The sequence below is a fragment of the Aquarana catesbeiana genome, linkage group LG05 (genome assembly GCF_042186555.1).
Source record: "Aquarana catesbeiana isolate 2022-GZ linkage group LG05, ASM4218655v1, whole genome shotgun sequence".
Lineage (NCBI taxonomy): Eukaryota > Metazoa > Chordata > Amphibia > Anura > Ranidae > Aquarana > Aquarana catesbeiana.
The window spans coordinates 627635477-627660906 of NC_133328.1; the positions used below are offsets into that span (position 1 = coordinate 627635477).

The window sequence follows — 25430 nt, forward strand, 5'->3', positions numbered from 1 at the left end:
AGGAAAGACAAGCAGCAGTGCACTGGTCTTCCCAGTGGATGGCTGTGCAGGACAAGTCTGATCACTGAAGCAGAGCATAGATAACTGACCACACTGTGTTCTCCTGCTTAGTGTGGTCAGTTTTTAAAGCAGAGGGACTGGCGGTAACACCAGGGGTGTCACATAAAGGAAGCAATACAAAGAGAACAGGATACTTCTTCATACAAGTGTATAATACAGCACCCACATTTGAGGAATAGAAAATGTTGGGCTTACATATTCTTGAAAGAACAGGAAAGAAGGAGCCAGAGAAGGCAAAATATAAGCAGATCAAAACATTCCCCTCTGGGTGATCTCTGTACATTGCGGGGATTTTACCAAACTTTGTTACAGATTTCTACCTTTTGATATACTGAAGAAATAGCTGTTTGTGTCCATGTGGAAAGTGAATCTAATGGGAGTGACCTTATAATTATCAATCAGCTGCTGCACTTGTAGGGATCTAATGAGGTAAGTGGCCGGGTCTGCATCCCTTTAGATGGTATATCCCTTTGGGAGTATCTCACCAAGAATGACATTTTTGTTGCAGGGGATGCCTGAAATCTGACTTGTATCTTAGTGCAGACTTCTAGGAAAATCATATTCACACAATCAGGAAATTACATTTCTGGGGGGGGGGGAGGCAAATTCCAACTGCTGCAGACTGAAGATGAAAGGTAATTTTTAATAACATTCAATTACAATATGACTTGTGTTGCCATTTTAATATTTTATATATATATATATATATATATATATATATATATATATACATACATATATATATATATACACACACACACACACAGTAAAACCTTGGTTTGAGAGCGTTTTGCAAAATTTGTAATACATTTTTTCTTGATATACAAGTAGCATTGTGTCACAACTGAATATAAAAGAGAAGAGAGGCGCCTCTAAGTGTAGCAATATGGTTACATTTAATGAAGGTCAAACATTTAGCAACTCACATGGTTGATGATTAACCCTTTCATGACTAAGCCTATTTTTGAAATTTGGTGTTTACAAGTTAAAATCCGTATTTTTTACTAGAAAATTAGTTAGAACCCCCAAACATTATATATATATTTTTAGCAGAGAATCTAGAGCATAAAATGTTGCAATATTTTATATCACACAGTATTTGTGCAGCGGTGTTTTAAATGCAAATTTTTGGGAAAAAGGACACTTTCATGAATTTGAAAAAATCCAAACAGTAAAGTTACCCCAATTTTTTTGTATAATGTGAAAGATAATGTTACGCCGAGTAAATGGACACCAAACATGTCACGCTTTATAATTGCACGCACTCGTGGAATGGCGACAAACTACAGTACTTAAGAATTTCCATAGGCGACGCTTTAAATTTTTTTTTTACGGTTACCAGGTTAGAGTTACAGAGGAGGTCTAGTGCTAGAATTATTGCTCTCGCTCTGACGATCGCGGCGATACCTCACATGTGTGATTTGAACACCGTTTACATATGCGGGCACGACTTCCATATGCGTTTTCTTTGCTGCGCGAGCTCGCGGGAACGGGGGCGCTTTAAAAATTTTTTTTTTCTTATTTATTTGTATTTTTATAAAATGTGTTTAAAAAAAATTTTTTTTGATCACTTTTATTGCTGTCACAAGGAATGTAAACATCCCTTGTGACAGTAATAGGTGGTGACAGGTACTCTTTATGGAGGGATCGGGGGTCTAAAAGACCCCCGATCCCTCCTTTGCACTTCACAGTATTCAGATCTCCGAAAACGGCGATTCTGAATACTGTGTATTTTTTTAAAACCGGCGCCACTGGCAGCCGAGTAAACAGGAAGTGACGTCATGACGTCGCTTCCGCGTTTACAATGAGAGGGCTGGAACGAAGCCGCCCACTGCTTTGTTCCAGCCCGCCCCCAGCGGCACCCGATTGGTCACCGGGCCTCCCGATGGCACGGGAGGCCTGGTAAGAGCGGCGGGAGGTGGTGGAAGGGGGGGATGCCCCCTCCCGCTGCTCCGGTATAACAGCCAAGTGGCTTTTAGCCGCATCGGTTGTTATATCTGGATAGCCGATCGCCGGCTCTAAACAACGGTAGCGGGATGATGCCTGTAGCTGCGGGCATCATCCCGGTATAACCCCCGAAAGCCGAGTACGCACATCTGCGTACGCTCGGCGGGAAGGGGTTAAAACAGGCGCCTCTAAGTATGGATGCAGGGATCCAGGGTAAAGCTGAACACATAGATCGTCCTCCGAAATCGCCATCTACGTCGTCCCTTCCACGAGCGGTTCAAGCCTCACTTTCAGATCTCTCTACTGCAGGATGGTCTTCCCAGTCACAATTGCAGACTGACAGCGGTGAGAGCCGGCGGTGAGGACGGTCTATGTGGACCGCTCTACCCCGGGTGCCTCCATACTTATATATGCCTCTTTTAATCACCAACCATTTGAGTTGCTAAACGTTGGACCTTCATTAAATGTAACCATATTACTACACTTAGAGGCGCCTCTCTTCTCTTTTATATTCTGGAGCTCCTGCTGGATTTTGCTTCTAATCCCCTTGTGGAGTCTTCTATTTATGGATGGACATTTTATGTTTACACAACCTATCACATTGCTATAATCTTTTTATATGGGCTTTAAATGGAAGGACCTACGAATAAATAGTTGTGGAACGAATCATTTGAGTTTCCATTATTTCTTATGGGGAAATTCGCTTTGATATACAAGTGCTTTGGATTACAAGCATTTCCATTTCTGGAACAAATTATGCTTGTAATCTAAGGTTTTACTGTATATTTTTATTTTATTTTGTTTAACAAATTTTTTCTTTTGCTATTTTTTTCCCCCCACAAAAGTGGAGTTACCCTTTAAATAGAGTTCAGGTTGACATTATGGATGCAAACCGGGATACTGACTGGAGTCCGCTCCCCAGACTGAACATCAGTTTAATTTACCGACCTGTGAAAACACCAACTATTCTACTTTCAAGTAACTTCGATGAAGATTTTAGAATCGTATAAACAGCTAAAAAACTCAAAACTGAAAACCCGGGGGGGGGGGGGTTGGGGAGATAAGCCCGCTGTCACCAAACCTTTATAAATAGCTCCTTTATTATCTCTTTTCTTCATAAAAATGCTCCCTTTAGGCAAACAGAACTCTGCAGAGTAATGAGGTTTGGAGTGTAGAGAAGAGTATGTGGATTACCGATGACTCAGCAGTCAGGGCCCCTCGTATTAAAGTTAGATTTCTGTGATTCATTTTATATTGATTTACATTAGAGAAGGTCGGCGGTGCCAAACCCTTTCCATCTTCTGAATACAGTTCTAAGATCGGCCTCACCAGTATGATGATACGCAGAGCTTGGCTACAGCTAGAGTTCTCCTCTATACAGCCACCATACAGATTGGGGTCATTCTGTCCATGCCCTTTGCTATCTGACAATTAGGGGTGAGCTTAATGTTCAGTTTGAATGCCCAACCATTACCCATTACACCATTTACCCATTGTCATGGCTCTGCAGTAATACTTTCATGCCCTGTCTGTCTCTTACCTGGTCTGTGTATCAGCCTTAGGGCTTGCACTCTCACACCTGCATGGTTAAGTAATCTTCCCTTAGTGTGACTCCACCCTAGCCTCAACAGGAACCACTATTTAACACCGTGTTCTCCAAGCCTGCCTTGCCGAGCAACATTGTGTGTTTGGTTTCCTGCTGCCATGTGCTCTACGTCTATCTGTTACCGATCTTGGCTTGTTCTTGACTATATCCCTGCCTGCTTGTGACCCTGACCTTTTGGCGTGTTCTCTGTTTATCCTTGTCTGCTAGTCGCCCCGACCTTTGGCTTATCACCTTACTATCCCTTGTTGTCCTAGGCTGCTGCTTCCTCTCTATCCTCCTGTAGCCTACCATGAGTGTAAGCTGGGAGACCATGGGGACCACGACCTGGAGTCAGTTGCAGCGCAGTCCATCCTCACCACTAGAGGCTCTGGTGAACACCTGCTGGCTCTTAGACGCCGCACCCTGGGAAATCTCATGCTCTAGCTCCCAGTGGGATCCGTGTTGGTGCTCCAGTGGACCTGCCTTCCTGAACCGCCCAGAGTTCCATCCACAGCAGTCAGCCGTAGGGTCCACTACCTTAGCGGTGCACTACTGACTCCAACGGTGTGCATTTTGGACTCGGGTGACCTGACACCCATTCATCGGGAACCACCTCTGGGTTTCTGCTTGTTGACGGCCGACCCGTGGTTCATCCTCAGTTGTTTCCTTCCCGACGTGAAAGCGCTTGTCGTAAACCCATTTTCTGCTCACGGCTTCTGTCCTGTACACTTGCAGCAACATTCCATATGTCTCTGTCGCCCGTTTTCCCAAATTTGTAACTTGATGTTCACTTGCTGCTCCATTGCACTGTGACCCTACCTCCCACAATGGCCACGTTTGACTGCCCGCAGAAGGTATGCCCTGACGGTCAAGGGTATTCTACGCTAGGTGGCGCTTCTTGACGTGTCTCTTGATAGCCATGTGAATGCGTGGGCACCTGGCCCATGTTGCCGTTGAGATATCGGACCATTCACCAAACTTTTTAGACGCACCTCGTATAATAGCGGTATTACTATCAGCTTCACGCACTCAATGGTTGTTAACCCCTTCCCACCGAGCGTACGCCCATATGCAGCCTCACGGAAGTTGGTCTTTATCTGTAGGGCTATATATATATGCAATACACAGCAAACTCCCAGCACAGAGACCAAGCTGTCTCATACTAACAATTGGGAACCGGAAGGACCAGTTCTCGATCACCTGATCACTGTAATAGCCTGTGATGAAACGGATTCTAAAGGTTGTAATTTTAAAAATTTAAAAAAATAAACATGTTATGTTTACCTGCTCTGTCTAATGGTTTTGCACAGAGCAGCCATGATCCTCTCCACTTTGGGTCTCCCCCGCTGGCGGTCCTGGATCCTCCCCCCTGCTGAGTGCCCCAATAGCAAGCCTCTTGCTACCTACGAGGGCACTCAAGCAGGCTCCCTCCGGAGCCGCGCTCCTGTGAATAGACAGTGTCCGTTTACACACAGAGTACATCTCTGCCCCACCCCCACTCTCTCCTCATTGGCTCACTGGCTGTGATTGACAGCAGCAGGAGCCAACGGCTTCTGTGTGAGCCAATGAGGAGAGAGAGAGACCTGGAGGCCGCTGCTCTCATGCACACTGCTGGATCAAGATGGGGCTCAGGTGAGTATAGGAGGGAGCAGCACCCAAAATGTTTTTTACCTTAATGCATAGAAAGCATTAAGTTAAAAAAAAACAGGGACTTATAATAACTATAAAAGGGACTTAAAGCGGTTGTAAAGGCTTATTTTTTTTTTTTTTCCTAAAATAAAAAACATGGTATATTTATCTGCCCTGAGCAATGGTATTGCACAAAATGGTCCCGAAACCTCCTCTTCTGGGGTTCCCCATCAAACTCTCAGCTCCTTCCCTTCTGTGTGTGCCAGGGACGTGCAGTCAGAGGAGGGAGGTGAGGCAGAGCCTCACCTGCTATGAACATAAGAAAAAAAAAAAATTGAGCTTCGAGGGTCGTAGTTCGGCAACCTGAGGTCACAGAGACCCTAAATTTGGGGGGGTAGGTAGCCTAAGTCCTACCCCATCACTGGTACAAATGTGGCTATGACCTATGGTTCCAGAGATACAGGGCTCCTTGCGCAGCCTGTCAGAAGCTACATACAGAGCGGCCAGTTTAAATACAAGCTGGCACACTCTGTTTGCAGCAGACAGAGGATGAGCTCACAGTGCCTCTCCTCACTTCTTTTCAGAGGCAGTGAGCTCAATGGACAGCTTGGAGTCTTGGACCAATAGTAAAGTACCATTAGCCCCAGCTGTCCAATAAAAATGCTGCAGTGCAGGCACGCCTCTCACTGCAGTGTCATAGAAGGGGGCATGTGTCTAAAAGACAAATACTCTCTTCCAGCCCAGCCCTCTTATCTACAAGGAAGAAACGTGTATGTGTATAAGATTTACCCACAATCCCATGTTTTTCTCACACAGAGGGTAAATGTTATAAATAAGCTAAATCATATATTTATATGCTATATGTTATAAGATAATAAATTATTATTTATCTATTTACTGTGAAATTACTGGTTGGAAGTTATAACTTCAAGCTTCAGTAATTTGTCCGTTAAGCCACCTGCTTGAGTACAGTTTTTGAAAATAGTATAGTAAATTACCTTAAAAATAATATCTAATAATTATTTGTATATTACTTATGGTAATTAACCCCTTGCCACCCAGGCCAATTCTGACACTTCTCTCCTACAAGTAAAAATCATCATTTTTTTGCTAGAAAATTACTCCCAAACACTATATATTAGCAGACACCCTGGGAATAAAATGGTGGTCATTGCAACTTACACGGTATTTGCGCAGTCATTTTTCAATTTTTTCGTGTTTTTTTTTTTTTTAAATCTTTCATGAATATAAAAAAAAAAAAAAAACACTAAAGATACCCCGTTTTTTTTTTGTATAATGTGAAAGATGATGTTATGCCGAGTAAATAGATACCCAACATGTCCACAAAATTGTGCACAAACTTCAGTACTTAAAAATCTCCATAGGCGACGCTTTAAAATTTTTTACAGGTTACATGTTTAGAGTTACAGAGGAAGTCTAGTATCTAGTATCTATTATTGCTCTCGCTCTAACGATCGCGGCGTATGCAACCTGTGTGTATCTGGCTCTGATACTAGCCAGTGCCTCACCAGCCACTGACCTCACCGCACGTCCCTGGTATGTGCAGAGGAGGCACGCGCACTCCCGAGCCAGGCTGCGTGCATCTATGGACCCACACAACACGGCTCGGCCCCAGCCTCCTCACATGATTTGATTGACAGCAACAGGAGCCAATGGCTTCTGTGAGGAGAGGAACAGAGACCGAAGCAGCTGCAGAGGGGTACAGCACTGGATCAAGGTAAGACCCAGGTAAGTATATAGGTAGGTGGGGTGAGGGGGGGGGGGCAACAGCTACTAGGGCATTTTCTACTTTAAGTGGAACTAAGAGGGTTAATACTTTGCCAATGGTCCCTCGCCAGTATCTTATTCTGTGTGACAGCCTTTGCCCATCTTCGTTGGCTGGTGCAGGATAACGTCACTCTTGCACATACACAAGAATGACCCATCCCAGCATGCAGGGAGCAGATGGCACTGCAAGCTGAGCATGCTCAGCTTCGTTTACAGTGCCGGAGAAGACAGTAAACAGGCCATAGGGGCATTTTATTTCTAGCTCTTTGTTACAGTGGAACTTTGGGGGGGGGGGGGGAGAATAAAAGTGTCAGAAACCATAAAATCAGGCCAAGACAGAAGTACAGTTAAATCACGCTTGTTTAATAATAAAAGTAAAAAGAACAAATGTAGCCAAAGTTCAGTAACCGGAAGGGATAGTCAGACAAGCCAAATGTCAGGGATCAATGTAATGGAACAGTAAGCAGGATCTGGAGCCAGAAGGGATGTCAGCAAAACAAGTCAACAACAGGATCGCAGGAGATGGTCTCTATGATGTTGACCAAGGCGAAGGCAGAGCTCCTCTGGACTGGACGGCTTAAGTAGGCAGGACTGACGAGCAGGATATCATCAACAGCTGAGTAGACGACAGCTAAGCGGCCAGCTCAGAGAAGGAAGGGCTGAGCCCAGCCCTGACAAAAAGAAAGAGAAAAGTCTCTCTCATCAGCCCAGTTTAGGTCCCCCTGCCCCAGGCCCATTCCAATGCGGGTGACTGTATGTATGGCACCAAGGGATTCCAGATCTTTTCAGAGAATGCTTGTCAACATTTCATGGACCATTATCCAAGAGATCTTGTTCTTAGTCCCTGCTATATTGACAGTAGATGACTTCCATGCTTTAGCCCAGTGGTCGCCAAACTGCTGCCCTGGGGCCAGATGTGGCCCTTTGCTTGCCTCTATCCGGCCCTTGGGGCACTATTTCATCCACAACTGACACCAATGATGGGCACAATTTTAACCACAACTGACACCAATGATGGGGCACCATTCCTCCCACTGACACCAGTAGTGGGTCACTATTCCTCCCACTGATATCAACAATGGGGTACTATTACTCCCACTGATATCAACAACGGGGCACTATTACTCCCACTAAAACTAATGATGGGATGTGGTTTACTCCCACTGATGGGGCATTTTTTATTCCCACTGGCCACAGTCCAGCCCCTCTAAAGCCTGAAATACAGTAAACTGGCCCTTTGTTTAGAAAGCTTGGAGACCCCTGCTTTAGCCAAAACAGAGCATTCACTATAAATAATAAAAAAAAAAATCGAAAACAGTTATAAAGTTGTATAAAGTTGTAAACTAAAAAGATAAAAAAATGACCAAAAAGAACCAAAACAGTTTTTAGAAGGTAAAAAAAAAAAAAAAAAAAAAGTCTTGCCTGTACAGGCAGATCCATACAATTTTGAAAGATGACATAATAACTGCTTTTAAATAAATAACATAAAAATACACTCCAGCAGCCCAAACTAAGCAGCAACAAATTTATCAGCAGAAAGAGGACTGGGGAGAGGAGCGTTTTTAAAAACTATTACAGAAAATGACAAGCACTGGCGGTGGCGGCGGAGCAGAGAAGAGGCACTGGTTTCAGATCAAAGATCTCTTTGTTGTTATTTTGGGAGATGAAATCAGCACTGTGTACGGCTAAAAAGGAAGGTGCAGATTGAATATGTAGATGGGATTTATGAGGATCATGTCGAGTTCAGGACTTTGATGTAAATCACAAAAGCACTTGTAATGAAAAATGCACTATAGCACTACTAAAAATAGATTAAAAAAAAAAAAAAAATTATAGAAGAGTCAGCAGACGTAATTCAGGTTATGGAAATCAGACTCAGACCGGGAACATAAATATAATATAAGCAAAGGCTAAATAAAGAAAATTTAAAAAAAAAAACACAACCCCCCCCCCCCCAGTTTGTGAAGGAACTCAGCAGGTAGGTTGTTCCAAACATCTTCGAGAACTAAGCACAGATCTTCTGTGGATGTCGGCTTCCTCAAACCATTCGGTCTCTTCATGTCATCCCAGACAGACTCAATGATGTTGAGATCAGGGCTCTGCGAGGGCCAAACCATCACTTCCAGGACTTCTTTGTTCTTCTTTACACTGAAGATAGTTCTTAAAGTGGTTGTAAACCCTGTTACACCACTTTTACCTACAGGTAAGCCTATAACAAGGTTTACCTGTAGGTACCGTAAATATCTCCTAAACTTGCACAGTTTAGGAGATATTCAGTATATGTGTTGCTGTTGACGTCATCGGCGAATGCGCACTGGTGCTGTTTCTTCAGTAGCTGTGCCGTGACCGGCGGCTCCCACGCGCGGTAATGACATTATCGCAGCTTTAATGCACCGGAGCCACAAACCCAGAAGTAACCCTGGTGGAAGATGTCGGCCATGTACTCGGAGTGCCGATGCCGATTCAGGGCAATGCTCTGAAGTATTTCATAATGAGCTAGTATGAGATGCATACTAGCTCATTATGCCTTTGTCTTCCAGGGTTTATTTTTCTTTTTGTTTTGTTTTTTAGGTTTACAACCTCTTTAACCACAGCCCTGGAAGATTTTACCCCCTTCCTGACCAGAGCATTTTTGCGATTCAGCACTGCGTTGCTTTAGCTGACAATTGCGCGTTCGTGCGACGTTGTACATACACAAAATTGACGTTCTTTTTTTCCCCACAAATAGAGCTTTCTTTTGGTGGTATTTGATCACCTCTGCGGTTTTTATTTTTTGCGCTATAAACAAAAAAAGAGCGACAATTTTGAAAAAAAAGCAATATTTTTTACTTTTTGCTAAAATATCCCCCAAAAATATATAAAAAAAAAATTCCTCAGTTTAGGCCGATATGTATTCTTCTACATATTTTTGGTAAAAAAAAAAAAAAATTGCAATAAGCGTATATTGATTGGTTTGAGCAAAAGTTATAGCGTCTATAAAATAGGGGATAGTAATGGCGGCGATCTGCGATTTTTTATTGTGACTGCGACATTATGGTGGACGCATCGGACACTTTTGACACTATTTTGGGATCATTGTCATTTATACAGCGATCAGTGCTATAAAAATGAACTGATTACTGTGTAAATGACACTGGCAGGGAAGGGGTTAAACACTAGGGGGGCGATCAAGGGGTTAAGTGTGTCCTAGGGGGTGATTCTAACTGTGGGGAGGAGGGGCTACCTAGGACATGACATCGATCACTGCTCCCGATGACAGGGAGCAGTAGATCTCTGTCATGTCACTAGGCAGAACGGGGAAATGCCTTGTTTACAAAGGCATCTCCCCGTACTACCTCTCCACACCGCAATCGCGGGCTGCCGGTGAACATTGAGTTCCCGGGACCCGCGGGCGCGCATGCCCGATAGGCGGCAAATTTAAAGGGACGTACCTGTACACCCATTTGCCTGCCTGTGCCATTCTGCTGAGGTATAAGTGTGTGCGGCGGTCGGCAAGCGGTTAATGACACTGGCTGCAAGTTTGGGGTTGTTGCCCTACTGCAGAATAAATTTGGGGCCAATCACACGCCTCCCTGGATGGTATGGCACCTGGGGTACAGAAGGCAGTTTGTTGGCGAAGGGCTGGAGAGCGGTACAATAATTTATGTCTGCAGGCAACTGTGAAGCATGGTGGAAATTCCTTGCAAGTTTGGGGCTGCATTTCTGCAAATGGAGTTGGAGATTTGGTCAGGATCAATGGTGTCCTCAATGCTTAGAAATACAGGCAGATGCTTATCCATCATGTCATACCATCAGGGAGTGAGTGGCGTCAACAATTTCTGCCCACCTGCTCTTCAGGGCTGTTTACACCTTCAACAGTCACCAGTCAAACTACGGGTACAATATATAACAGATATATAATGCAGCTTACCAATATCATTAAAACAACAGTTTTTCTGAGTCCCCCATTACATAGTTTTATGACCTGTAGATCCTGCCACTAGATCTATTATTTTTATACTTCCTTTTAAGGGGGACAACTAGCATTGTACCGATACTGGTATCGGTGCCGATACTAAGCATTTGCATAAGTACTTGTACACGTGCAAATGCTCCGATACTAAAACCGATACCTTTTTTGTGATTCCACTGTGACTTGCATTGACTTCTGTTAACCGCTTGCCAATCGGCTGCCGTCATTATACTGCGGCGGGTCGGCTCGTTCCCGCAAATTGCCGTACCGGTACGGCTGTCCCTTTAACAGCTATAGCAGGCATGCACATGTGCCCGCTCTACGGCGGGGAAGCTGATGTGCGTGGCCGACGGCCGCAATGTCCGCCGGCCACTTGCGATCGATTCACAGAGAGCCAGCACGGGGGATCTGTCAATATAAACAAACAGATCCCTGTTCTGGCAGGGGAGTACAGTGTGATCGTCTGTTCCTAGTGATCAGGAACAGTGATCTCTCTCTACTCCCAGTCAGCCCCCTCCCCCCCACAGTTAGAAACACCTCCCAGGGAACACATTTAACCCCTTGATCGCTCCCTAGTGTTAACCCCTTCCCTGCCAGTGACATTTATACAGTAATCAGTGCATTTTTATAGCACCGATCGCTGTATAAATTTCACTGGTCTCAAAAAAGTGTCCGATCTGTCCACCGCAATGTCGCAGTCCCGCTAAACTGTACGGTACATCGTCGCACGACCGTGCAATTGTCAGTTAAAGCGACGCAGTGCCGTATAGCAAAAAATGACCCGGTCATTAAGGGGGAAACTCTTCCGGGGCTGAAGTGGTTAAATGAAGTTGCAACCTGCAGTGAAATCAGAGGTCCAAATCACACTGACCTGCGGCTTTGAAGTAGAGCGATTTCAACGTCGCACAGGTGTGAAACAGGGCTTACAGTTCTTCTGCAGCTCTGAAATCACGCTGAAGTAGTGCGTTTTTAAAGCTGCACTGGTCAGAATAAAGGCCCTGGGTTCCAACCAGTGCGGCTTTTGAAATCACGCTACTTCATTGCGATTTCAAAGCCGCAGAAGAACTGTTCTTCATATTTATAAAGAAACAGTAAATATTTTTCATTATTCTAAAAAAAATCTGTCACATGACACTAAAAATAAAGTATCGGTATCGACGAGTACTTGAGAAAAAGTATCGGTACCCGCACTCGATCTTAAAAAACTGGTAATGGTGCAATCCTAGTGACAACGATGTTTGTTCTGCAGTGGAATCGCACAAAGCTGTGACCACCTGTGGATAGTGTAGTCTTAGATGGACATGTTGTTTAAAATGGATTTTAACCACTTGCCGAATGCTTCACGCCGATATACGTCGGCACAATGGCAGCGGTGGGCAAATGGGCGTACCTGTACGTCCCCTTTATTTGGCGGGGCTAGCGGGCGCGCACGGCCGCCGCGTACAACTTGACTGTGACCGCGGGTCCCGCAGACTCGATGTCCGCTGTGGGCCCGAGATCATGTCACGGAGCCGCAGAACGGGGAGATGCCTATGTAAAGAAGGCATTTCCCCGTTCTGCCTTGTGACATGACAGAGATCAATGCTCCCTGTCATCGGGAGTGGTGATCGCTGTCATGTGAGTGGTAGCCCCTCCCCCCCACAGTTAAAATCACTCCCTAGGACACACTTAACCCCTTGATCACCCCCTAGTGTTTAACCCCTTCCCTGCCAGTGTCATTTACACAGTAATCAGTGCATTTTTATAGCACTGATTGCTGTATAAATGACAATGGTCCCAAAATAGTGTCAAAAGTGTCGGATGTGTCCGCCATAATGTCGCAGTCATGATAAAAATTGAAGATCACCGCCATTACTAATAAAAAAATAATAATAATAAAAATGCCACAAAACTAGCCCCTATTTTGTAGACGCTATAACTTTTGCTCAAACCAATCAATATACGCTTATTGGGATTTTTTTTTACCAAAAATATGTAGAAGAATACATATCGGCCTAAACTGAGGAAAAAAATTGTTTTTTTTTATATATTTTTGGGGGATATTTATTATAGCAAAAAGTAAAAAATATTGCTTTTTTTTCAAAATTGTCGCTCTTTTTTATAGCTCAAAAAATAAAAACAGCAAATGTGATAAAATATCACCAAAAGAAAGCGCTATTTGTGGGGAAAAAAAGTACGTCAATTTTGTTTGGGTGTAGTGTCGCACAACCGCGCAATTGTCAGTTAAAGCGACACAGTGCCAAATCGCAAAAAGTGCTCTGGTCAAGAAGGGGGTAAAATCCTCCGGGGCTGAAGAAGTTAAAGATGAAGTCTCATTTCTTTTTTTATTACAGTGTTCTCTCCCCAGGGGGAAAAGCACATGTATGCTGTTGTCCCCTCTTCCTACGTGCTGTAGAAGGCTAGCCCCGTGGTGGGACAGGATATACTCCTCTTTCCATAGCCATTCAACAACGCATTTACCAAGGAGGCGACTGCATCGATAGCTGGTGCTCATCTTCGGCTGCAAGCACTTGCCTGAGACAAGCGACGGCAAAAGGAATGCAGAAGGAGGGGGTCAAAGGAAGAGGCAGCCTTCCATCCATTTGCATTCCTCTTGCCATCGCTTGTCTCGAGAAAGTGCTTGAAGCCGGAGATGAGCACCGCTCATCAATGCAGCCATCTCCTTGCTAACTGCATTGTGGGATGGCCATGGGGTAAAAGGGGGACATCCTATCCATATAGTTAGCCTTCCACAGCATGTAGGAAGATGGGACAAAGTAATACACGTACTTTGTCCCCTGGGGGAGAACACTGTAATGACAAAAAAGGAGAACGCTTTCGGCCCCATAGGGGGAAATGGCCAAAAAAGAGGGGCCTGGAGTGATGGCGGGGGACCCTAGAAGTAGAAGATCGGGGCTGATCTGTGCAAAACCCATGCACAGAGCAGGTAAGTATAACATGTTTATTATTTTAATAAAATACAAAATAAGTGCAGTGCTTAAAAATACATAAGTGAAAAAGGATTAAAAAGGAAAACGAATGCAGAGTCCCAAATGCACAATCCATAGGAACAGGAAAAAAACAAAACCAAAATCCATGCTTCTTATACATGGAAAAGCTGTGGATAAGGGGAAAAAAAGTCATAGTCCTCCACATTAGGTAGATCCTGCTCCACACCCAGGTGAGAGTAATTAATCCTGCTTACCAGCTTTCCATGACCACTATACAGTGGTCTCCCCAAGCACAGGGAAATAGGTCTCTCCAGGAACCTCAATAATGACTGGGATCCCCGTTTTACAGATGGAGCTTGGAAATGTAAGATAGTATTAGAATTCTTGGCCTTATTATGACCCGAATTGTCATTAGAGAACTTGGAAGTTGTTGCCTTATGAATCTATGTATAATTCAACGAAGCAGATTCTTCACAATCCAATCTGGACACTGCCCATAAAAGGTTTATCCAGAAGATATTGAGAGGTCAATAGGATGGTCCTTTCTAGACTGTCACATTATCGGGGACCTGAACATTGGTGTCAACCATCACTGTCGTGAAAGTCCATCTGTGATCAGATCTGAGGTCCACCTGGTAAATTGAACTTGACAGCTGGAAGATATCCAAAGACGTAAAACATAAAGACAGGATTTCCTGATCTCAACAACTCCCTGATCTCCTTCTTCAAGTTAAGAGAATAGCTATTTACTTAGGTCCATCTTCCTTAGAGACATTGACAGCCAAGAGTAATCTAGCCTTAAAGACAAGCAGCCTTAGGCTTCATGTGCACGGGTCGTTTCTCAACCTCTCCTGAACGCTGGAACATCACAGCTAGTAATCAACGTTTAAAAAAGTGTGTTTAGCAGCGTTTACAAGCTGTAGAAAATTGCGTTAGAGGACCAGAGTTGGTCGCTACTGGACACATCTATTTATGGCTCAACGCATGTCCACAGGATACTTTCTAATATCTATGTTCAGCTGCGTAATTACCCAGAGAATTTTTTTTAAATTTTACACGCATGTCTATTGCCACCTTTGACATTCTCTTGGAAAAGGTTAGAGCTCGTCTAGTTCGCATGGACACCAACATGAGGAAAAGCGTGCCACCAGAGGAACGTCTGTTGGTGACTCTCAACGTCAGCGTCAAGTAATGCAAGTCGTGTATTGTACAGCATAATTGGCTGATGAGGGGAAAATCACAAGGTATATCAAGCTTGCAGGCAGTGATAATTGAGTTTTTTGGTGTGTTTTTAGCATTTTCCAGGCTCAAAAGTAATAAATAAAATGTTTCCCTTTAAAAACGCTTCTAGACGAAAACGCGCCTAAACGCGGATAGCCGCGTTTAGCCACATTTGACGCTTGAAATCTAAACTCAGCTTCTGAATGCATATTTTTGGTTTCCAAAAAAAGCCTCTAAACTTAACTGCCTAGAAAGGACCCTGTGTACATGTACTGATAAGATAACATAGAGGAGAGTTCAGGAGCAGTTGAAAAAAATGCCCAACTGCTCCTAAGCGTCCGTTTACCAGCAGCAGTGTAAATGAGGCCTTTTAGGCCATCCACTGATTACCAGAGATGAAGGAATCTTGTGCTATCTGTGCTGTCCACTTAACACCTCCACAAAGCAGAAGCATCTGGTCTCATCCGCATGGAGCTCCTGTAATGTCTTCAGACCCAGACTGCTCCCCTCACACACACTAGTTTAATAATAAAACAAAATTAAAATCTTTAAAGTGATACTAAAGGTTCGTTTAAAAAAAAATAATAAATAAATAACAAACATATCATACTTACCTCCACTGTGCAGCTCGTTTTGCACAGAGTGGCCCCCGAACCTCATCTTCTGGGGTCCCCCGGCGGCTCTTGCGGCTCCTCCCCACATCTAATAACCCCCTGGGGGAAGCTCTCTCCCGGAGGGTTACCTTGCAGGTGTGCTCCTGAGTCCAGCATTTGCGTCCATAGAGGCCGAATGTAGGGCTCGGCCCCGCCCCTCACGTCATTGGAGCCAATGGCTGCGCTGCTATCAATCTATCCAATCAAGAGCCGAGTACCCAGGGCAGAGAGAGCGCGTCCCTGTGGGACAAGTTTGAGGGTTCAGGTAAGTAAAATAGGAGGGGCTGGGGGGCCGCTCACTGACAGGTGTTTTTTCACCTTAATGCATAGGATGAAAAAACATTAAGGCAAGGCTCCGTTACAAGGACAATTGAAAAATCAGCTGCTGTGCCGACATCACGGGATCCCTGGACAGGTAAAGTGTCCTAATATTAAAAGTCAGCAGATAGTGTTTGTAGCCGCTGACTTTTAATTTTTTTGGTGTGGGGCGGGAGCTGTATCTCCGCTTTAAGTCTCCGCTTTTTTTTGGGCCGGCATGTAAAAAAAAAAAAAAAAATTCATATACTGATTAAAATCATTACCGGTATTGATCACACACAGAATAAAATACTTTTTACTACAGAGAGTCTTTAACTGCAGATGTAGAAAATGTGGTTATGGTTCTCAAGGTAAAAAGCAGTAAAAAAAAAAAAAAAAGAGAAAAAAATATTTTACAGGTTGTCGAAATGATAAATACACAAGAAATGGTCAATCACCACTAATCTTATGACAAGTAATAGATGCTAGAACTTGTAGCTCTTTGACGGCTGGCAGTTTGCGGGGTCAGCTACGCATTGCTGGTAAACAAGCCCCTGTATGTAGCTTCACAGCAGCAAGCAGAAGTAACAGAGGGAGGTGAGAAGGACGGCAGCGCTCCACAATAATATATATTTTACTGCTCTCAGCGGGGGCTGTTTTTCTGTTCTTATTTTCCGACTCTGTCCTGAATGTTTCATGCCGGCTGCTTACACAAAGCGGTGAAGAAACGAATGCAGACTTCTCCGAGCGTAGATACGGTTTGAACATTTATGGGCAGGGAAGGCACACTGAAGGGGGGGTTTGGTTGAAAATAGTGGGGGTACGGTGCTCCAAAGCTCCCCCCCCGTGTGAAGAAAACAACATCAGATAGGAAGAAAACAACAGGAGTCAAGAGGAAGAAACTCTACCTGTACAAGTAGGTAAATAAAAATAATATGTGAGAAAAAGGACTGTAATTCTTCAACAATTTCAAAATGAGTGCAGAAAACGGAGAAGCACTGAAGCATCTGCATTGTCTTGAAGGGCCAGTCCACTTGCTCAGTACCTAAAATCTTGGATCAACTCAAGTTCAAGAAGGAAAGACGCATTTTGGAACTCTGAAACATGCTGGATTTAACTGGATTTAAGGTAGAATTCAAGGTATAACATTTTTATTTTTTTTTTGGACCAATGTAAGTATGTAAGTACAATACCTGTGGGATCCCACTAGAACAGTGGTCTCCAAACTGTGGCCCTTTGCTAGCCTTTATCCGGCCCTTGGGGCACTATCCCATCCACTGACACCAATAGGGCATAGGGCATAATTCCTTGCACTGACAATAAAGAGAGGGCTCAATTCCTCCCACTGACACCAATGATGGGGCACAATTCCTTTCGTTGGCACCAACGGGGCACTAGTCCGCCCACTGACGCCAAGGATGGGGCACAATTCCGCCCACTGATGCCAACGATGGGGCAGAATTCCTTTTATTGACACCAACGATGGGGCACTAGTCCGCCCGTTGACACCAAATATAGGGCACTGTTTACTCCAGCTGGACATCAGGACATTTTCTACTCCCACTGGCCCTACTCCTGCCCTCCTAAAGTCTAAAGGACAGTAAACCGGCCATTTTTTTTAGAAAGTTTAGAGACCCCTGCACTAGAAGATGGAAATCACTGCAGTAGACACCAGTACCCCAGTGACCTCCACTAGCTTTGCGGGTCACATGCTGAACAGCTGCTCTGCTGCATTCTGAACACAGGAGGTCCATCACTGGGCACAGGCACCAAATCAGAAAATGCTTTGGATTTTCCTAATGAATGCAAAGCATTCTCGGGTTGAACGAGGTGGAGAGTATGATGTCACTGCCCTCCCTCTCCACCTGGTCCAATCAGAGAACACTTTCATTTCCCAATCACTGAGAAAGTATGATGGTCGACTTCTTGTGTTCACAATCCAGCAGGGCAGCTGCTCGACAAAGGATTCAGAAGATAGTGGAGATAACTGGAGAAGCAGTGTCTACTAAAGGAATTTCTAGAGCAGTGGTTGTCAACTTATGAGCTAAAGGGGGCCTCAAATGCGGCCCCTGATGCTACCGCACATAATGTTCAGTATATGTAATGCTTGAAAGGACTGTCATAAACTGTATTTCTTCTTGGCCTTTTGGCTAAGATCAAGTGTAGTATCTGTTCTTATCAGTGTCTGTAAGCGGTGCTACGCCACCATTCTAGCCTTTATGGTAGAAATGGATGGCTGTATAGTAACCGGGGCGCCCACAGGAAGTTGGGGGGCACAGGAGTAATTCCCCCAAAAAACTGGAGGGGCCCAGTTCCTCCTGGATTTATTTGATCTACCTTGTCTGGCCATGGACTGGGAAGGCAGAGTCTGCAATGTCTGGGCCCCCTGGGAGTGGTCGCCCTAGGGGTGCTCTCAGTAACACTTGGGTGTGGGACCCCACGGTGTGAAAAGGCACAAAGTCACAGCAACAAAAATTTTTTTTCAGCACTGTGCTTTTTAGGGCTAGGCCTTTTGGCCGGGGCAATTTTTGTTACCAGGCCTCAGGGCCTAGCCAGTGCACATTGCACGGCACTTATTTATTTTGTTTATATTGTTTTGTCACCTTTCACTTTTGTGTGTTTTTTTCTCACTAGGATAGAGGGTGAGAGTCCTCGGGCTTGCCCTGATGTCTTGGGGGGTGTGGCCCATAGGTTCCTTCCTCCCCTGACCCGGGGGGGCTCTCTTCGGGAGAGCCCCTCAACCTAGTACTTGGTGGTGGGCTTTGGCTGATCACGAGGAAAGGGGTCTGGCTAGGTCGACCATGTGGTGCCCTATGTCCCGTCAGGAGTCTTGCGCCCTGGGGGATCAGGGAGAAGTCCTACCCCTTCGGGGATGCACAAAGCACACCCTTGAATGCACTTTTTAATGCGAGTTTCACATGTATGTTTTTTGTACACTCAAAGCTTTTTGTATTTTTCGTCTTTAGCACCACCGCACATTAAGAAGGTTATTCTTAATGAGGTGGTCACTCAGTCGGTTGTAGACTAAACGTTGAAGGAGTTTGGAGGCAAAAGGAAATAAGGAGATGGGTCTTAGGTTACTAAGATTGGTGGGGTCCAGTGAGGCCTTTTTTGGTATGGGAGTGGCTAGTGCATGTTTTAGAGGGTTGGGGAAGATGCCAATAGATGGGAAGAGTTTGAAGATATGAGTTAAAAAGTGTAGGATAGAGTCAGAGGGTGACCGTAGTATTTGAGAAGGAATTGGGTCCAGCGGGCAGAGGGTGGGCGTTAGAAAAAAGTTTAGTGACTCCCTCTATAGTAGCTGGGTTAAGAGTATTGATTGTGTAGGAGGACAAAGAGTGTAAAGTGAGGGAGATATCTGTAGAGTGGAGATTTCAAGACGAATTGTATCCATCTTATTTTTGAAGTGATTAGCAATCTCCTGGGCAGTAAGTGAGTGGAGGTAAGGCGGACGAAGTAGAGCGTTAAGTAGAGCGTTAAAAGGTAGAAAAGAGTTGATGGGGACTGCATGAGAGGGTGTAATTGAGAGTGATAAAGTAGGTCTGTTTGGCAGTGTAGAGGCAGGAATGGTATTTTTGGAGGGCAGATTTAAATTAGCGGAAATCTTGCTGTGACTAATGCTGGCCATACACTATACGAAAAATCGGCCGAACACATTTTTCGAAAAATGAACGTTCGACCGTGACCGCAAATGATCGTGCCATCATGTAATGACCGATAAATCGTTCAGTGGACATAAATAAATAATTTTTTGTTCGTTTTTTTACATATACCTAGTGCGGACAGTTCGGACGGGAAACACATTAACCTTGCAATTTATCGTACGTTCGGCAGAAATTTTCCAAACTTGCCGTTGGTTTTTTTTCCACAAAAACGTCACAAACGATTATCGATTTGTGCCCATTAACTTGCCGAAAAATGAACAAAGTGTCTATATGAACGATTTTTCGGACGATTTTTCGTATAGTGTATGGCCAGCATTAGTCTTACTCCGCAGACTCTCAAGAGCATGGCTCTGTTTTTTGAGGCTTCTGGTATAGTCTGTCTGCCAGGGTTGTAGTGGTTGGGGCCTGATTCTGTGTGTAGTGAGGGGGGCCAAGCTATCCAGGGTGGATGACAGTGAACTGTTGTAGACAGAAGGGGCCAGGTTGGAGCAGGACAAGGATAAGATTTTGTCGTAGAGACAATCTGTAGCAGAAAAAAAAAAGAGAAGGGTTAAGATGGCGAAGGTTTCTACGGGTAATTGTTTGGTAGTTGGAAGGCAAGGAGAGAGTGAAACTAATAAGGTGGTGATCAGAGAGAGGAAAAGGAATGTTGGAGAGGTTGCGCAGAGTGTATATGTAGGAGAATATGAGGCAGTTGCCAACAGAGTGAGTAGAAGTGTGTACATTGTTTCAGGTCAAAAGAGGAGGTTAGGCTCAGAAATTTAGAAGAAGGGGGAGTGTTAAAATTAACAGGAATGTTGAAGTCACCAAGAATGATTGTTGGACATTCAGAAGAGAGGAAGTAAGGTAGCTAGGCAGAAAAGTCGTCAAGGAAGCTTGATAACGGTCCAGAGAGGGGGGTGGATGAAGAACCTGAAAAGGGCTTTGAGGGGATAGGAGGATTCCAACACCACCTCCTTTCTGTCCACTAGGCCTGGGAGCGCGAGTCCACAGGAGGCTGCCATGGGAGAGGGCAGCAGGAGAAGGAAATATATATAGTCTCCTTCCAGAGCCTCCAGCACACACTTGCTTGCTTCAGCTGAGTCACTGAAGAATAATCTGATAGGTTCCCAGTCAGATTTTAGCAATGGCCCTTTACAGGCAGAAACTCGTAGCCCTGGCCTAAGGCAGGACACACACACCCCCCCCCCCCAGACTAGGGGGTATCCCTGAGGGCCACCGACAGCCTCATCAGCATTGTATCTCCATTTGCCACTCGACTGCCCTCCTGGCATGGCCTATGTCTATTTATGGAGTGGTCTCAGCTTCCTGCCAGCCTACCTCTGAGAATTGGCTGAGGCTCCAAATATATTCAAGGCATCTCTTCCTAACCTCCACCCACTAGATCTATAAGATTCTCCAGGAGGAGGCACCAGAGAGCTGTTAGAATGAGTCACCCAGCCCTGAACTTCACTGAACCCTGAACCAGATACCATTGCTCAGGCTTAGCTCTGAGCCAAACTATATTTTACCTACTCTAAATTCACACCCTCTACTAACTTCCAGCACACACTAAAGGGTGCTACACAAGTGACTAATGACCCTAAAGTCCCAATCATGTGGCACCAAGTATAGCAGAAGTGGATGGAATTGGGTGTGGAGATACAGAGCAGTCCCAGCAACTACCCACCTCTCTTGTCCACCTCCTACAGACAACAACGATGTGATGATGTTGGCATCACCTGTGAATAGTGCCAAAGGGGGCAGTGAGGCAATCGGTCACGTGGCATATGCCAATCAAGAGAGCGACAACACCCTATGCACTAAAGACACTTCCATTAAGACATGCAGAGGGAATATCTTAACAAAACAGCAAGATTACAACTACCATGATCCTTCTAGCTGCCCACAAAGTATGGGCAAAGGGGATGATGTTGGGTGTGGAGATGCAGAGCAGTCTCAACAACCGCTCAATTCTGGTGTTCCCCACCTACAGATAGAGCTGACATGATGACGTAAAAGCACTGCCTGTGGATAGTCTCGTAGAGGGCCAATAGGCGATTGGTCACCCAGGTAACAAAAAGAAGCCAGCGGTCACCAGTTTTCATAAGGGAAGCAGGGGGGGCTTCATGGTGAAATTGGGCAACCTTTTATGCAGATTTCTCAGCAATGCAATGGAGTAAAAAGGTTTTCCACCATAAAAGTCAGGAAGGTGAACACCATTCTGTATAAGTATTGATTATCAGTTGTGCCTGGAGTTCAGCTTTGAGCTGATCTCATTCAAATGTATAAAGAAAACTACATTATAAAGATAATACATATCAATGTTCTGAGCACTGTAAGGAAATGAAGCTTGGTTTTATCATTATCTGGCTACAAAGCAAAAGGCTTAGGAAAAAAAAAAAAAAAAAAAATTGATAACAGTGCCTTAGTCATTAAAGTCTGCCGAAAGACATCCTGCAATCTTGCCGGTATTATTTTGGTTCTGAAACAGCGAGTACATCATCATACTTATCGGCCTTAAAGAGCATCTGCTATAAGAGGGCCGGGATTAATGAACACGGTTTAGAAGGTGTGGAGACGGGGGGGCAGTAATATCAGCTGTCAGCGTGCCCTGGAAGGAGTGTTGTATGAAAAGCTGGGGTCTGTCTGGACTCTTATACTGTGTCAGATGAAAGACAAGGAGCTCTCCGGAAAATGTCACATAATCTCTAGTCTTATGTGTAGAAAAATAGAGCCTTTAATCAAATGGCATTGAGGAAGGGGGAGGGGAGACGAACATAATGAAATAAATTCAAAATGGGGACAAAAATAAAAAAAGGAGCAGTTGAATTGAATAGAACTATCACTATAGAAATATATTTTCTATTCTGGTGCAGGTCATTCGCCACGACAATGGCGGTAAATTGGCACAAAACTTGTTTTGAGCATGTCACCAAGCTAATAATTCAGCAGCCATGGTAGATGTTTTTGTTGTGTTAATTTTTACCCTTCCCTCCCTTCCACCACCAGCCTGGAGAGGTTACTTTGTCATGCAACACTGTACCCAAATTAATTTTATATAATTATTTTTTTTTTAATTTTTTTTTTTTAGATACGCATTTCTTTGGTGGTATTTAATAAACAATGTTTTTTATCACCTATTATTAAAATTTTTGGAAAAAGAAAAACAAATATTTGGGAAGAAAAAAAAACAAAAAAGTATACTGCTGCCTACCCTTGCATTGATAAAAATCCTCCTTCCTACATTGTGAGAGGAAGGGCTTCCCAATGTAAACAATTTAGGTGCTTACATTTGTGTTTAAAATGATTATGATTGACCATCACAGTGATCACAAGGCACAGAAATACTCTGATTGGCTACTCTTTTTTTTTTTTTGCCTGTGATCTGCGTTATCCAACAACAGCACAATCACAGGCATTGTACACACACCTGGCATGCGCACAAGTAGTAAACAGAGCACCTCAGACATACACATCCACCTCTCTGATATTATTTTACAATATGGCAGTATTGCTGTGGTTAAATTTCAGCTGAGGTTCCAGTATCAATTCCAGGCAACAAGTTAAACCAAAACAAAGCTGCTAATGTTGCCCAAAAAACTCTAATGCCGCGTACACACGGTCGGACTTTTCGTCTACAAAAGTCCAACGGACGCCGACGGACTAAAGCTGGCTGGTAATCCGATCGTGTGTGGGCTTCTCCGGACTTTCAGCAGACTTTTTCAGCCTCAAATCCGACGGACTTTAGATTTGAAACATGCTTCAAATCTTTACGTCGTAACTACGACGGACCCCGAAATCCGCTCGTCTGTGTGCTAGTCCGACGGACAAAAACCCATGCTAGGGCAGCTATTGGCTACTGGCTATGAACTTCCTTATTTTAGTCCGGTGTACGTCATCACGTACGAATCCGTCGGACTTTTGTGTGGTCGTGTGTAGGCAAGTCCGTTCGTTAGAAAGTCTGCTGCAAGTCCGCCGAAAGTCCGCCGGAAGTCTGTCGGACAGGCTGTCGGACTTTTGTAGATGAAAAGTCCGACCGTGTGTACGCGGCATAAAATAATGTAATCCAGTGGTCTCCAAACTGCGGCCCTTTGCTTGCCTTTATCTGGCCCTTGAATCATTATTCCAGCCACTGACACCAACAATGGGGCACTATTCATTTCACTGACACCAATGATGGGGCATATTTCTTCCCACTAACAATAAAAATGGGGCACTATTCCTCCCACTGACATCAACTACTTCTCCCCCTAAGACCAAAGATCGGGCATTGTCTACTCCCGCTGGGCACAGTCCCCTAAAGTCTGAAGGACTGTAAATTGGCCCTTTCTTTAGAAAGTTTGGAGACCCCTGATGAAATCCATCAGAATACAGAGAGTTCATTAGTAGGGAAATTCCTGTGACCTTTGATATGTGATTATCTCCTTTTTTGCTTCCTGTATCGTGAATCAGATTCAATTATTTAAAGTGAATCTGATTGGTGGATATGGCACATGGTTACATCACGTCTTTAGTATGGGTGCGAGTAGCCTGCATAGAGCCCAGACCTCAACACTTGGGGCAAACTGGAACGCTGGCTTTAAGCCAGGTCTTCTCATTCAACATCACTACCTGACCTTGAAAATGCTCTTTTGGCTGATTAGACACGAATTCCCACAGGCACACTCCAAAATCTTTTTGGAAAGTCTCCTGAGAGGAGTGGAGGCCTTTATAGTTTCAAGATGGGGGGGTCACAAGTCAATATTAATGTCCATGGTTTTTGAATAAAATGTCATACAAGCTCATATAGATGTAATGGTCAGGTGTCCACAAATTTTGTACTTCATCTCAACCTACTGGGAGAGCTTCTTGGTCTTTTCTACATCTTGACCACCTACCTGCAACATCAGCTGTTGCAAAAACAAGAGACACTTTCTTGAGGCATCACAGCTAAACTGATAAAAGCAGTTGAGTTTCTTTGTGAAGACTGTGCAATGCTCAGACTTTTCTACTCATCGGAATCCACATGTGCCATGGACGGTCAACTTATTTCAGTGCAGCCAATTTTGAGATGTAACCTTGTCAAAAAACGGTTTCAAAAGGAAACCCTTTTGCAATCAACAGCCCCATGATGCCTGCCACAACCACAATTATAAAAAAAAGACCATTGTGTACCAGATTCAGTACTGTCTACGCAAAGGATCTATCGGGGAATAGATACGTAGAGCTGGAACACATAGATTTTCCAAATAGTATTACTATCTAATAGTATGGAGGAGGTATTTGTATAGGGTGTCTGGACACTGGGCTGCAAGCTTCTACACACCAAAAGATTCCTACAGTCACTCTGATTTGTGATAGTAACAAGTTCATCTGCGATCGAAGGGCCACAATGTGAAGTTATAGTCTAGATATAAGTATATTTCACTTGTATAAAAAATGTGCAGCGCTTAAAATAAGCAACATCATAATAGATATTAACAGTCCAAAAGTGGAGTCCACAGAAATGTGTCCAAAACATCTAAAAAGTGCCAAGAAGACATGATGTGATGTAAAGCAAGCACATAAAGCCTCTTGCCAACATGTGTTGACCCTCATAACTTTGAGGGGTCAAAAAGCACTTAAAAAGAATATCTTTCAACCCACATCCAACTTGACAGACTGAGCATTGGATGGCTTGGACAGCCCCACCGATCTATAACAGTGTAGAAATTGATCTGAATAACAAAGAAGATTTTTGTA

At 44.2% G+C, this 25430-nt stretch overlaps 1 protein-coding gene and 1 pseudogene across 1 annotated transcript in view; one reads left to right on the plus strand and one right to left on the minus strand.

Annotated features, from left to right (window-relative positions):
- TRAPPC9 (trafficking protein particle complex subunit 9) overlaps window positions 1-25430 on the minus strand; it is an 815095-nt gene that overhangs the window by 435294 nt on the left and 354371 nt on the right. The window lies entirely within an intron of this gene.
- LOC141146401 (U2 spliceosomal RNA) lies at window positions 18193-18281 on the plus strand (annotated as a pseudogene).